Source organism: Scylla paramamosain, chromosome 43 (genome assembly GCF_035594125.1).
Source record: "Scylla paramamosain isolate STU-SP2022 chromosome 43, ASM3559412v1, whole genome shotgun sequence".
Taxonomy (NCBI): domain Eukaryota; kingdom Metazoa; phylum Arthropoda; class Malacostraca; order Decapoda; family Portunidae; genus Scylla; species Scylla paramamosain.
The window spans coordinates 8,609,784-8,622,283 of NC_087193.1; the positions used below are offsets into that span (position 1 = coordinate 8,609,784).

At 40.9% G+C, this 12,500-nt stretch overlaps 1 long non-coding RNA gene across 1 annotated transcript in view; it reads right to left on the minus strand.

Annotated features, from left to right (window-relative positions):
- Nucleotides 1–3,611: 3,611 nt before the first annotated feature.
- Nucleotides 3,612–12,500, minus strand: part of LOC135093715 (uncharacterized) — a 106,696-nt gene continuing 97,807 nt past the window's right edge. The window contains exon 3 of the long non-coding RNA XR_010263471.1: nucleotides 3,612–3,932. This is a non-coding gene — a long non-coding RNA (uncharacterized LOC135093715). The remainder of the gene's footprint in view (nucleotides 3,933–12,500) is intronic.

Genomic DNA, 12,500 nt, shown 5'->3' on the forward strand with positions numbered 1-12,500 from the left:
TGGCGGACTATTTATTTATTTATCTATTTTTTTTTTCAGATTTTCGATTCCTCTGTCCTTCACGTATAAAAATAACAGAAATTAATGACAAATCTTTCTCTTCACTTTATTTTTTGAAACAACAATATAGCAGACTTTTTTTTTTAATTAAAATTAGCAGTTCCTCTGCCCATCATCAAATAAAAAAAATAGCCTTTAAACTCTGATAAATTTTCTACAATATAAAAAAAAAAAAAAAAACAATAGAGCAATGGCAATAAGTACATATCAAAAAACAACTTCACTATTTCATGTACAAGCAAATCCTGGAAGTCCAACAGAAAAGGGAGCAGGAAGAACAAATCTACTTTAATTTCATCCGTGCCGGGCGTCAGGTGTCAGTACTCTCACCTGCCTCTTCCTTCAGCCCACCTGAGACGCACCTCATTAAGAGAAAGGGAGAGGGACAAGCAACGAGAGGAGAGAGAGAGAGAAAAAAAAAAAAAGTGTTGTGTAAAACTCTCGGAGGTGCCTGCATTTGGCTGGGGCAGGTAAGGCTTGTCCAGGGTACGCGTGGCTGGAGGCTGGTACACAGGTAAGGGGAGACAGGAGAGAGATGGCCTGCTCTACTGTGTCCTCTGCTACCTTGCTTGTGTCTCCCGTTTTCTTTCTAGGTTGCGTGTTTTCATTCTATCTGATAACCGTATCCGTTCTATTTCGTATTATATTAAGATTGCTTCTGTATCAGTTAGAGGTGGCACGGGGGGAGGGTAAGAGTGAGATGGCCTGCTCCAATGTGTCTTATGTTTTATTTCCGTGTTTTATTTTTACCATCTGACAACCGTATCCGTTCTGTTTCGTATTATATTTGGGTTGCTTCTGTATCAGTTAGCGGTGGCACAGGGAGGTAAGACAGAGATGCCCTGCTCTTCTGTCTTTTGTTTTATTTGTGTAATGTGCTTTATTTTCACCATCTGATAACTGCATCCCTCCTATTTCAAATTATATTAAGGTTGTTTGTATATCAATTAGCGAACACAGAACACTGAATACCTAGTGAGTAAATATTCGCTTTCAGTTTTTGTGAAGACGAAAAATACTGCAGCGAAGAAAGTGCTGAATTATTGTGATTATTTGTTTATCTTTTTGTATATTCATTATCACATAACTAATTAAAACTGACGCAAACACCTTCAATGCACTCAAATTGATCAAGTACACGCACTAATAAGTCCACTGTGTACTAATAAGTCAGTTTTGTGTATCTTACTTCCCAGGTGTGTGTGTGTGTGTGTGTGTGTGTGTGTGTGTGTGTGTGTGTGTGTGTGTAAGCCTTATCTGTGTATACCGAGTGTTGGAGCGGTGTATGTGGGCAGGTGACAGGGGTAATTAGCAGTATGTCACAGAGGACAGTAATCAGGGAGCTGGCAGGGGAGAGAGGCACGGGAGGCAGGGGTGTGGGGGACGGGGGGAAGGAGGGGGGCAGGGTGGGGGAAAGCAAAGGTCCAAGGCGGAGAGTCAGGGATGGAATCATAACGAGAGAGAGAGAGAGAGAGAGAGAGAGAGAGAGAGAGAGAGAGAGAGAGAGAGAGAGAGAGAGAGAGAGAGAGAGAGAGAGAGAGAGAGAGAGAGAGAGAGAGAGCGAAATTAAAACCAGGGGAAAATATCTTAGTGAGAAAAGCACCTTGATTATCACCACCAATCTTCTTCCTCTTCTTCTTCTTCTTCTTCTTCTTCTTCTTCTTCTTCTTCTTCTTCTTCTTCTTCTTCTTCCTCTTCCTCCTCCTCCTCCTCCTCCTCCTCCGCGTCTCATCCACGCAACACAGAAGCGAGAATAAACACTCACATTTCATCCACGCTCAGGTAATAAAGACCAGGGCGGCAGGTAATCAGCAGGTGCCCTTAGGATCAATCAGGTGAATTCTGCTTCCTTGCTCAACACACGCAAGAGAAAAATACGTAAAGAAAGAAAAAAAAATAAGAAACAAAACAATTTACCTGCTTTGTGCTTTGTTGTGAATACCCTTGGGCGCTCTCACTCTCTCTCTCTCTCTCTCTCTCTCTCTCTCTCTCTCTCTCTCTCTCTCTCTCTCTCTCTCTCTCCTAGCACTGTTTCTGTAATTTCAGTAACGGAAATTGTGATAAAAAGAAGGTAATATCCATATTTCTACTTCTACTACTACTACTACTACTACTACTACTACTACTACTACTACTACTACTACAATTACTACTACAGCTATTACTATTATTACTACTGCTGCCACCATTACCAACACTATTTTCGCTTAATTTCAGTGGCAGTAGTGATTAGGATGAAAACAGGCACCTAGTTCACACACACACACACACACACACACACACACACACACACACACACACACACACACACACACACACACACACACACACACACACACACACACACACACACACACACTCCTATGCTTTTCGAAAGTGGCTAAAATTTAAGGACCATGGCGCGCCCTTGAAGAGGACGTGCCTGACGGAGTGGCAGCAGAAGTATCCGCTGGAAGCCCTTCACTGCCTGGCCCTCGAGACGCTAGGAGTCGGGAATTAAAGGGCCGTTTGTGCAGTAATTAGGGGCGGCGTCCCTTAAGTTTTCTCCTTCTTGCTGGCGAATACCCAAAGTTTTTCCCAGCAGTGGTTAACATTATTACGAATTTGCATACTCGATAGGCGGCGCCGTGAGGGAAGTCTCTTAATTATACGGGACTAAATAAGGACACTATTCTCCCTCACGGCGGAACGTGCGAAGAGAAGTTAAGGGTGTGACAATGAATATTTCCTCAAGTCCCGCCCTATTGTTAAAGGGACATCATCGTCTGTTCCGAATATTGTACGTGTTAAAGTATAGTACGAGAATGTAAGTATTTGTGTCATTTCCTTAAAAATCTACAACAAAATCAATATTTCAGACGAATTACTCGATAAATTTCGTTGATCACAAAATTATCTCTCACAATGACACAGTATAAACCATTATAAATAAATAGCGATCGTAAACATTTATTGTTACTTAAATTATATATATTTTCAAAGCCGAAATTAATATTCGATAAATTTTGCTCTGCTGCGGGGAAATATAAGACATGAATTAAAACACTTTCCAATTAGATTTATTTTTATTTATTTATTTATTTTTTCCAAAATTTTAACATTTTGCAAACAAGAATCAAATAATGTTATGTGTACATGTACCGTATATACATCTATAAACATCGCTGTACACGAACAGATGTGTAAGAATGTAGGAATTAATTCCAAAAAGAAAAAAAATGCAACTCATACCAATGTAAATTTATCCAAGTAATTAGACTTAGAGAGAAAAACGTTGCATTTTTTAAACTATTTGCATCACACCTTCCTCGCAAGCAAATAAGTAAATAAACACACACAGCACGCGGACACATTGGATCAGACATAAGGGGAGGGAAAGAGGAAAGAAGAATACATTTGAAAGGCAGTTTCCATTCGTTTCTTTTCCACAAATATTTTCGAGCTCAGAGCAATTTTTTGGTGATGATCACTTTAAAAGAAAACGGAGATGAGAGGAGGAGGAGGAGGAGGAGGAGGAGGAGGAGGAGGAGGAGGAGGAGGAGGAGGAGGAGGAGGAGGAGGAGGAGGAGGAGGAGGAGGAGGAGGAGGAGGCAGTTGAAGAGAAGCAAGATAAGAAGGAAGAAAGTCCGCCCCTTCTCTCTCTTTGATTCCAGTTCTTTAATTTTCTTTTTTCTTTTGTCTTTCTTCTTTATTCTTTCCTCTGATCTTAAGGTATAATGAGATTTCTTCTTTCTCAAAAAGTTTACACTCTCTATATAATGCCTCCCTTCGCATTAGGAAGAAATTATTTGTATTTCTACCGCTTCTTTCATTTTTTTCCCCCACATATTTCTTTGTTCTTATCTTCATCCCCTTCTCTGTGGCCAGCGGGACTGAAAGGGAAGAAAAATACGGAGAGAAAAGACAATAGAATGTCGAATAACGAAAATGATTTGTCTTCTTACTGATGTGGTCTGGAATCCCTGTGTGTGCTCGGATGATCTGTGTAAGGAACTGAAGAAGGTGACGTGTGTGTGTGTGTGTGTGTGTGTGTGTCTGTGTGTGTGTGTGTGTGTGTGTGTGTGTGTGTGTGTGTGTGTGTGTGTGTGTGTGTGTGTGTGTGTGTGTGTGTGTGTGTGTGTGTGTGTGTGTGTGTGTGTGTGTGCAAATAAACTGATCAAAAACATAAGTACTGTATATAATCACGTTTCACACATCATCTTTCCTGCAGCTTCACTTATACTAAATTGCACCTTTCACCAAGTTAATTAACTAATTAACTCATTCAGTCAGTCACCAGGCCAGACAGGTTCTCTCTCTTTCTCTATCTCTCTCTCGAGTCATTCAGCCAGTCAGTCAGTCTGCCTGCCACTCAGCTCTTTGTGCCAAACCTCAAACCACTTGCTGAATTACTGAGTTAGGGCCAATCCTTCACTCCTTACCACCGATAAAGTCTGATTTAAAAAGGAGATAGGAAAAAAAAAGGTTCTCAAATAATATGATGGGAAACTGGAAAACTCAAATATAAGGTTGTTGGAGCTGAGTCAATGAGGAATTTTAAGAGGATTTAGCAGATGAATAGACAAAAAGTACACATGAATCAAAAGTCTTACAGAGATATATGTATTGTAAGTATTATGTGTATTGAACTAAATGGGGTCCTGCGTGTAGACCAACTGGCCACTTGAAGCTAACCCTATTTACTTATGCTGAGTACCGACCATTCCCAACCACTGACCTTTTCTTTTTCATCTGTCACACTCACACATTATTTTCCCTTTATCTGTATCTGTCCAAGCTATACATTTGTTCTTTGTTCTTTATGTTTACACCACGTATTTTTTCCTTCCTATTTACTCTTAATCCCACGTGTATCTTCCTTACTCTTTACCTGCCCCGCTCGTATATCTTATTTTCTTTATATTTTCTTTACCTAGCCATACACCCATCTCTTTCTTATCCTCTACCTACGCAATGCACAGCTCTCCATTTTCTCTCTACCTGTGCACCAATCCCATCTCTTCCTTTCTCATTAATTGTCAAACTCCACCCGTACTCTCTTCTCCCTTCACCTGTGTAATTCACCTTGCCCAAACCTCTCACCAGGCCACACATTCCTTACACAACATTCCCGTACCTATGCACCACATCTCTCCACCAGACAGTGACGGCCTCTATAATTACCTGTTGTCTTGTCTATCTAGGTAATTTGTGGTTGGTATCAGGTAACCCATAAGGTGGGGAGACAGAAAGGTAAGGTAGAGAGGATTTCGAGAAGAGGAGACAGAGAGGCAGGCTGGAGGGAGGTAATATGGAAGAAAGGAGGGAATAATGGAGGGAAGGGAGGTAAGATGGAGGTATTATTAGGTCTTTGTTGATACACGCTGTCATTTAAGGTAATTAGCATGGTGTTCATTAGCATAAATATAATCAGTGTGTGTGTGTGTGTGTGTGTGTGTGTGTGTGTGTGTGTGTGTGTGTGTGTGTGTGTGTGTGTTAATTTAGGTCATGCAATGTGTGTGTAAGCGTGAATTTACATGCACTTACCGAGAAAATCATAAACACACACACGCACATACACGGACTACCCTTATCACCTTCTTCTCTTCCTCTACTAACTTTATCTCCCCTTCTCTTCCTCCAACCCTCATATCTCCACCACCACCACCACCACCACCAGCACCTCCGCCTCCTCCTTAACACTTCAAGAGCCAAACACTACCCAATACACACCGCAACATTTTCAAACAAGCTCATCAAACACAACAGGTCTTTCCCTCTCCCGCTCCCTTCCACGCCGCCTTCTCCTGCCCAGTGAGCCGTGCGTTCCCGTGGGCGGATGGTGATTACCCTTTATCTCGTCACTTAATTAGCCAGTGTCACAGGTGTATTGTTACCTGTAATTAAGCTCACCTATAAAATTCAACACTGCCCATTTTCTGAAGTCGGGTTTTGTGTTGCCTTATGGGTATTAATGGCTCAGTGTGTGTGTGTGTGTGTGTGTGTGTGTGTGTGTGTGTGTGTGTGTGTGTGTGTGTGTGTGTGTGTGTGTGTGTGTGTGTGTGTGTGTGTGTGTAATTTGACGTTTTAAAGTAATACGGATATTATCAAGTGTGAATCAATGGACCTTTTTTGCAGAGAGAGAGAGAGAGAGAGAGAGAGAGAGAGAGAGAGAGAGAGAGAGAGAGAGAGAGAGAGAGAGAGAGAGAGAGAGAGAGAGAGAGAGAGAGAGAGAGAGAGAGAGAGAGAGAGAGATAGTATATTTATTCACTAATTGTACTTGCGATTTTCTTTTCATCTCACAGAAAATTAAATAAATGAGGAAGATGACAATAAGTAGTAGTAGTAGTAATAATAATAATAATAATAATAATAATAATAATAATAATAATAATAATAATAATAATAATAATAATAATAATAATAATAATTAGGATGAACAAAACAACACTAAAAATACAATAAACAATGTAAACTGTATCCAATCTTGACGTAACATCAGTATTACAACAACAACAACAACAACAACAACAAGAGTGGCGGCAACACTTCACGTGGTCATCGCCTCACTCACCTCCTTTCCAGAGCGGCGCCCCCTGCAGGCTTCACAAGGATCAACAGGTAATTAGAAACTCGAAATTCCTAATTAAAAACAAAATCACGGAGACAGCGCCGCCAAGACCGCGACATTCACATGCGGCACTGCGAAACTATTCTAATTACCGATCCTTAATTTGCAACCACGAGCCAGAAGCTTCCAGGGAGAACAGGTAAGGTGGCCAGGTGAATATTGCAGGCACACACACACACACACACACACACACACTACCTACCGCGACCTAGGTCAGTGGAAGCCGTCCTCCTTCGCCATTCAGGTCACAAAGAGTTTTAATCTATTTACTGGTCTACTTTTTTTTATTGTTAGTGAGTGAAGGGAAGGACGTGAGGTGTCGAGATGTAGAGGTCTCAGTCTTACGTATAGATTAGGCTTTTTAAGAAGATTTAAGTCATTTTTTTTTCAGCGAGTTTTGTAACTAGCGGACATGAGAGAGGAAGACACACGTACACACAAAGGCAATGTAAGAAACGACTCTCTCTCTCTCTCTCTCTCTCTCTCTCTCTCTCTCTCTCTCTCTCTCTCTCTCTCTCTCTCTCTCCCTCTCTCAGAATAATCCCCAGCCTAACATCATCAGCCATTCCCAACAACCTGAAAAGATCCTCCCTCCCTCTTTTCCTTCCTTTCCCTCCTCCTCCAACCACGTCTCTTCCTCTCATTCCCTCCCCACCTCCTCCCATCAGGCCCTCTCTTCCTCTGCCTCACCTCCCTCCTCATTGCCTTCTCCTACAACCACCTCTCCTCTCCCTCCCTCCTTCCTCCTCCAACCGCCACCCACCTCTCTTCCTCTTATTTTATCTTCGACCACACCAGCGCCGCCCTTTGATCTCGCTTTTTCTTAAGAAACTTACAGAAAAACACAATTAAAGGTGATGAAAGGAAGAGGATTTTGGAAAAGGACTAGGTGTATCTTTTTTTCACTCACAGTTTTCCCCGCCGCCTAACCTCACTACCTTCCAATCTCTTAAGCTCACGCGTTGAAAGCCCTCGAGTGTGTCAGATTTTTGCAGTGGCGTTTTGAAGGTCTGACTTTTATTTTGCCTAAGACGCTTTGGACGGCAAGTCATCTCCTCTTTCTCGTCCTTGAAGAGTACCGTAAAGATGTCATTTTCTCATAAGATCTTGGCTTCCTAACGGCTTTTTTCTCTTAACGGGTATTTCCAAACGCCACTGTGATTCCGCCTATTAATTGCAATCTTGTGGTGTAGAAATGTTGAAGTATTGATACTCTCACGGTAATGGGATTCGAACGCGTAACCTTAGCCTCATCGGAATTAAAGTTCAAGGTTATATTCAGTGTGCCAATAAAGCCGCCATACCGATAAGACTTGTTTGCTCATAACCCTAAATACCAGATATCAGATACCAATTACAAAATAGATTACAATGATCAGCATCGTTATTACAATTACATTACCCAAATACCAACACAATTATCACGGGCATCAACAGTTTGGTTCAATTAGCTGATAAACCTTAGCGAGAATACTGAATCCTAATTTACTAACCCCCCCCCTCTCTCTCTCTCTCTCTCTCTCTCTGTGTTACGTAATCTTTCCTCCTCCCATTTTTCTCCATTATTTCTACCTCCGTTGACGCCCTTTGATCATGTTTACCTTCTTTATCCATTTTCTTTTTTTCTCGTTTCGTTTCTACTCATCTCTTCTCTCTCCCCCTTCTTTCTTCTATTCTCTTTTGTTTCCTCCCTTACTTCATCTCCTTCCGTCTTGGCTTTCCTTTCCCAAGATTTTCTTTTCGTGCAGTTCTCTTTCCCTTTTCTGATCATGATTCTTACTGCATTCTCTCTCTCTCTCTCTCTCTCTCTCTCTCTCTCTCTCTCTCTCTCTCTCTCTCTCTCTCTCTCTCTCTCTCTCTCTCTAGGTGTAAGTAGGATAACTTTCACATTCTCTTCTTTATATATCTTTAAGGAATCATAAAAGTAAACTCTCTCTCTCTCTCTCTCTCTCTCTCTCTCTCTCTCTCTCTCTCTCTCTCTGGGATGAATTGATCTCTCAGCATTGCCTCCATCATCCCCTCTCCTGCTGACAGAAATTTATGGCATCATTTGCCTTTAATATCGTCGTTCGATAGAAAGACAAAAAAATTACAAGCGTTTCCTGAGTTCCGTGAAACCCAAGAATGTAAGAGAGAGAGAGAGAGAGAGAGAGAGAGAGAGAGAGAGAGAGAGAGAGAGAGAGAGAGAGAGAGAGAGAGAGAGAGAGAGAGAGAGAGAGAGAGAGAGAGAGAGAGAAATCTGCCAATCCCATTTTCATCGGGTGAATAAAACATGGGCCGGGCATAACATCCGTGACGGGAATGAATCATGTCTGTTTCACTCACAAACTCAAAAATTTAAACCATAATAATAATATTTGCTCCACTTAAAATACTCGCCGGACACAAGTGGACTGCCGATAGCGAGAAGGATTAACAATTACATACATTTTCATTCACACAAACAAATATATAAGCTATAATCAAACCATTACGTGAATTACAATGCACGTATGGGAACCGACTAAAAAAGGAGAGCATTAAAAATTCTGTAAATGTATCTTGTTGGTACACATAAATGAGGTTAATCACGGGAGAGAGAGAGAGAGAGAGAGAGAGAGAGAGAGAGAGAGAGAGAGAGAGAGAGAGAGAGAGAGAGAGAGAGAGAGAGAGAGAGAGAGAGAGAGAGAGAGAGAGAGAGAGAGAGAGAGAGAGAGAGAGAGACTAAGAATATACTAATCTACTTGTATATTTTTCTAGGGAACGTTATTAAAAAAAGCTAGAATTTATGTCTACTAATAACATAACGAAAAAAATGGCGGATTAAATGTAGATTATAAGTTTACAAGAACTAAATACGTGTACAAAATCTAATAATATCTGGATTTGAATAACAGGAATGCTAATGACGTATGAATGAAAAAGTCTGACAAAAGTATAAGGAAATACAAGAAACAGTTCATTTTAATAGTCATTTTAAATACAATACATAAAAAAATTAGTTCACGAAAAAAATAAAATAAAATTCAGAATATTACGTAAACAGTTGGAAGAAATACGTGTTAAAACAAAGATTATGACTTACACCATAAAAAAAAAATAAACAAAAATACATACACTTCACTTTTAAAATATATAAAGATACTTGTTTCAGGAAAAAAATAAATAAGGATTCACTTTTATATTTCAATGTAAAGAAGGATATTAGAGTTATTAAAACGCCTAATCACCGCCACTGCTGTCTAATGAGCGGGTTTATTACACCTGAAATTAATTAACGAGACAAGGTAATGGAAAACCAACAGGCAAAAAATACAATGAGGAAAAAGATCATCATGGCATTATAACAACCAACATTAGCACCACCATTACCAACACCACAGGTACGTACCACTACCACTGCAGTCACCGTCAACACCACTAAAAGCACTGCAGTTACCACCACCACCACCACCAATAACACCATCACCAGCATCACCACTACTAACACAACAAGGACGATTATCATAACTATTATAAACACTGCATCAAACTTAGTCATCACCAAACCCTATCTTTACATCACCACCACCACCACCACCACCACCACCACCACCACCAGAGCCACCATTAACAAATTACCAAATCCAATACAAATATTTCCATCCTTTTATCGTTTATTCAACATCTGCAACATGAAAGAAAAAAAGAAAGAAAAAAAAAGCGAAACTAAGATGAACATTACTTTAAAAACACACACCACAAAGTCTCTCTCTCTCTCTCTCTCTCTCTCTCTCTCTCTCTCTCTCTCTCTCTAGCTTTCCCTAAAGGTATTCTCAAATCTGATATGCAAACGAGATACCGAATGCAAGACTAAAGAAAACATCCTTTATACGTGCATAATCACGTGATCTTACTTTCAAAATGGGAAGAAAGGAGGAGGCAGGAGAGAGAGAGAGAGAGAGAGAGAGAGAGAGAGAGAGAGAGAGAGAGAGAGAGAGAGAGAGAGAGAGAGAGAGAGAGAGAGAGAGAGAGAGAGAGAGAGGATAATTGGGTTGCGTAACGCTGTAATTGTCTGCTAATGGTTATGTAATTCTGTAAATCCCTTTGATTTTAGTACTACATGTTTATCTCTCTCTCTCTCTCTCTCTCTCTCTCTCTCTCTCTCTCTCTCTCTCTCTCTCTCTCTCTCTCTCTCTCTCTCTGCCTACGCATCTCTAAACTAACACACCTGAGCCTCAAGGGAACACCTGGCGGGCACTCAGGTGTTACAAGAACACATCAGCGAGAAGAGGAGCGTGGAGAGGAGCAAGGAGAGGAGCAAGGAGGGGAGAGAGTGTAAAAAAGACGACGCAAGGGAGGAGGAAGAAAGTGGAATGAGGAGGAGGTGGAGGGGAAGGAAAGCGATGAAGAGAAGAAGAGGAGGAAGAAGAGAGAAATAACAAGAGAAACATTAACTCTAACATCAATAAAAACAACAACAACAATAATAATAATAATAATAATAATAATAATAATAATAATAATAATAATAATAATAATAATAATAATAACAACAACAACAATGCTTACGTAAATTTGCATATGACACACTACACCTTATTAGTTTTCCCATTATTTTCCCTTCCCTTTCTTCTTGCTCGTTTATCTCTATCCTCCTTTCCTTCTCCTCCTTTTTATTTTCCTTCCACCTTCTCCTGCTGCTGCCTCTCCTTCTCCCACCTTCTCAGTCACCATCCACAATCTTTCTGACTTTTCAACCAGTTTCCCCACATCTCATCCTCCCTCCTTCCATTCCATCCTCCCTAGCGCTGCACTTTTTTCCCTGTTTCCTCCTGGACGGCTTGTTTCCCCCACCTCGCAATCTTCCCTTTCCTCCCTTTGTCCATTTGCCTCTCCCTTCTTTCCTTGCCTACCTTTTGCTGGGTTGAAAACGGTGTAAGAAGAGCGAGCGAGATCCCACCCTCTTTTCCCTCGCCTCCATTATGACCCCTAATGCTTCTCTTTCTCACGAGGGGCAGGAAGTGGCCAAGAGCAAGAGCGAGAGCGAGAGAGAGAGAGAGAGAGAGAGAGAGAGAGAGAGAGAGAGAGAGAGAGAGAGAGAGAGAGAGAGAGAGAGATGAGAAGAGGGAAACGGATAAATGAGGTGAGAAGAATGGGAGGGAAAATGCGTGTGTGATAGAATAGAAAGGGTGAACTCCACAAGACTGAAAGGCAAACCATGAGAGAGAGAGAGAGAGAGAGAGAGAGAGAGAGAGAGAGAGAGAGAGAGAGAGAGAGAGAGAGAGAGAGAGAGAGAGAGAGAGAGAGAGAGAGAGAGAGAGAGAGAGAGAGAGAGAGAGAGAGAGAGAAGAATGAGAAACGTCACCTGATGGGAGTGGCGGGAAATACATAAATGCATTCCATCACTTGCTCTAATGGCCACTTGTGGAAGGCAAACAGTGGCATGAACGGCAGGGTTTCCGTTCACACACAGAGTCATGCAAGGTAAACAAAATACTCGTATCTTGACTTATACACAAACATATACGAGGGAAATAATAACGATAATGAATATATGAAGAGATAAGTAAGAAGAAAAAAAAAAAACATCACATTGCCCGAGTGTCCTAATAGAAGTCTTAGGTGTATTTAATGATTCTTCTTCTTCTCTTTTCTTTTTGTTCTTCTTGTTCTTGTTCTTGATCTTGTTGTTGTTCTTCTTCTTCTGATTATGATGATGGTTCTTCTTCCTTTGATGTTTTATTTTTTCTTCTTTCTCTGATGCCGCTTCTTCTTCTTCTTCTTCTTCTTCTTCTTCTTCTTCTTCTTCTTCTTCTTGTGCATCCTCTCCCACGTTAATATGATGTCACTTTTTTCTTTATTTCCTTCT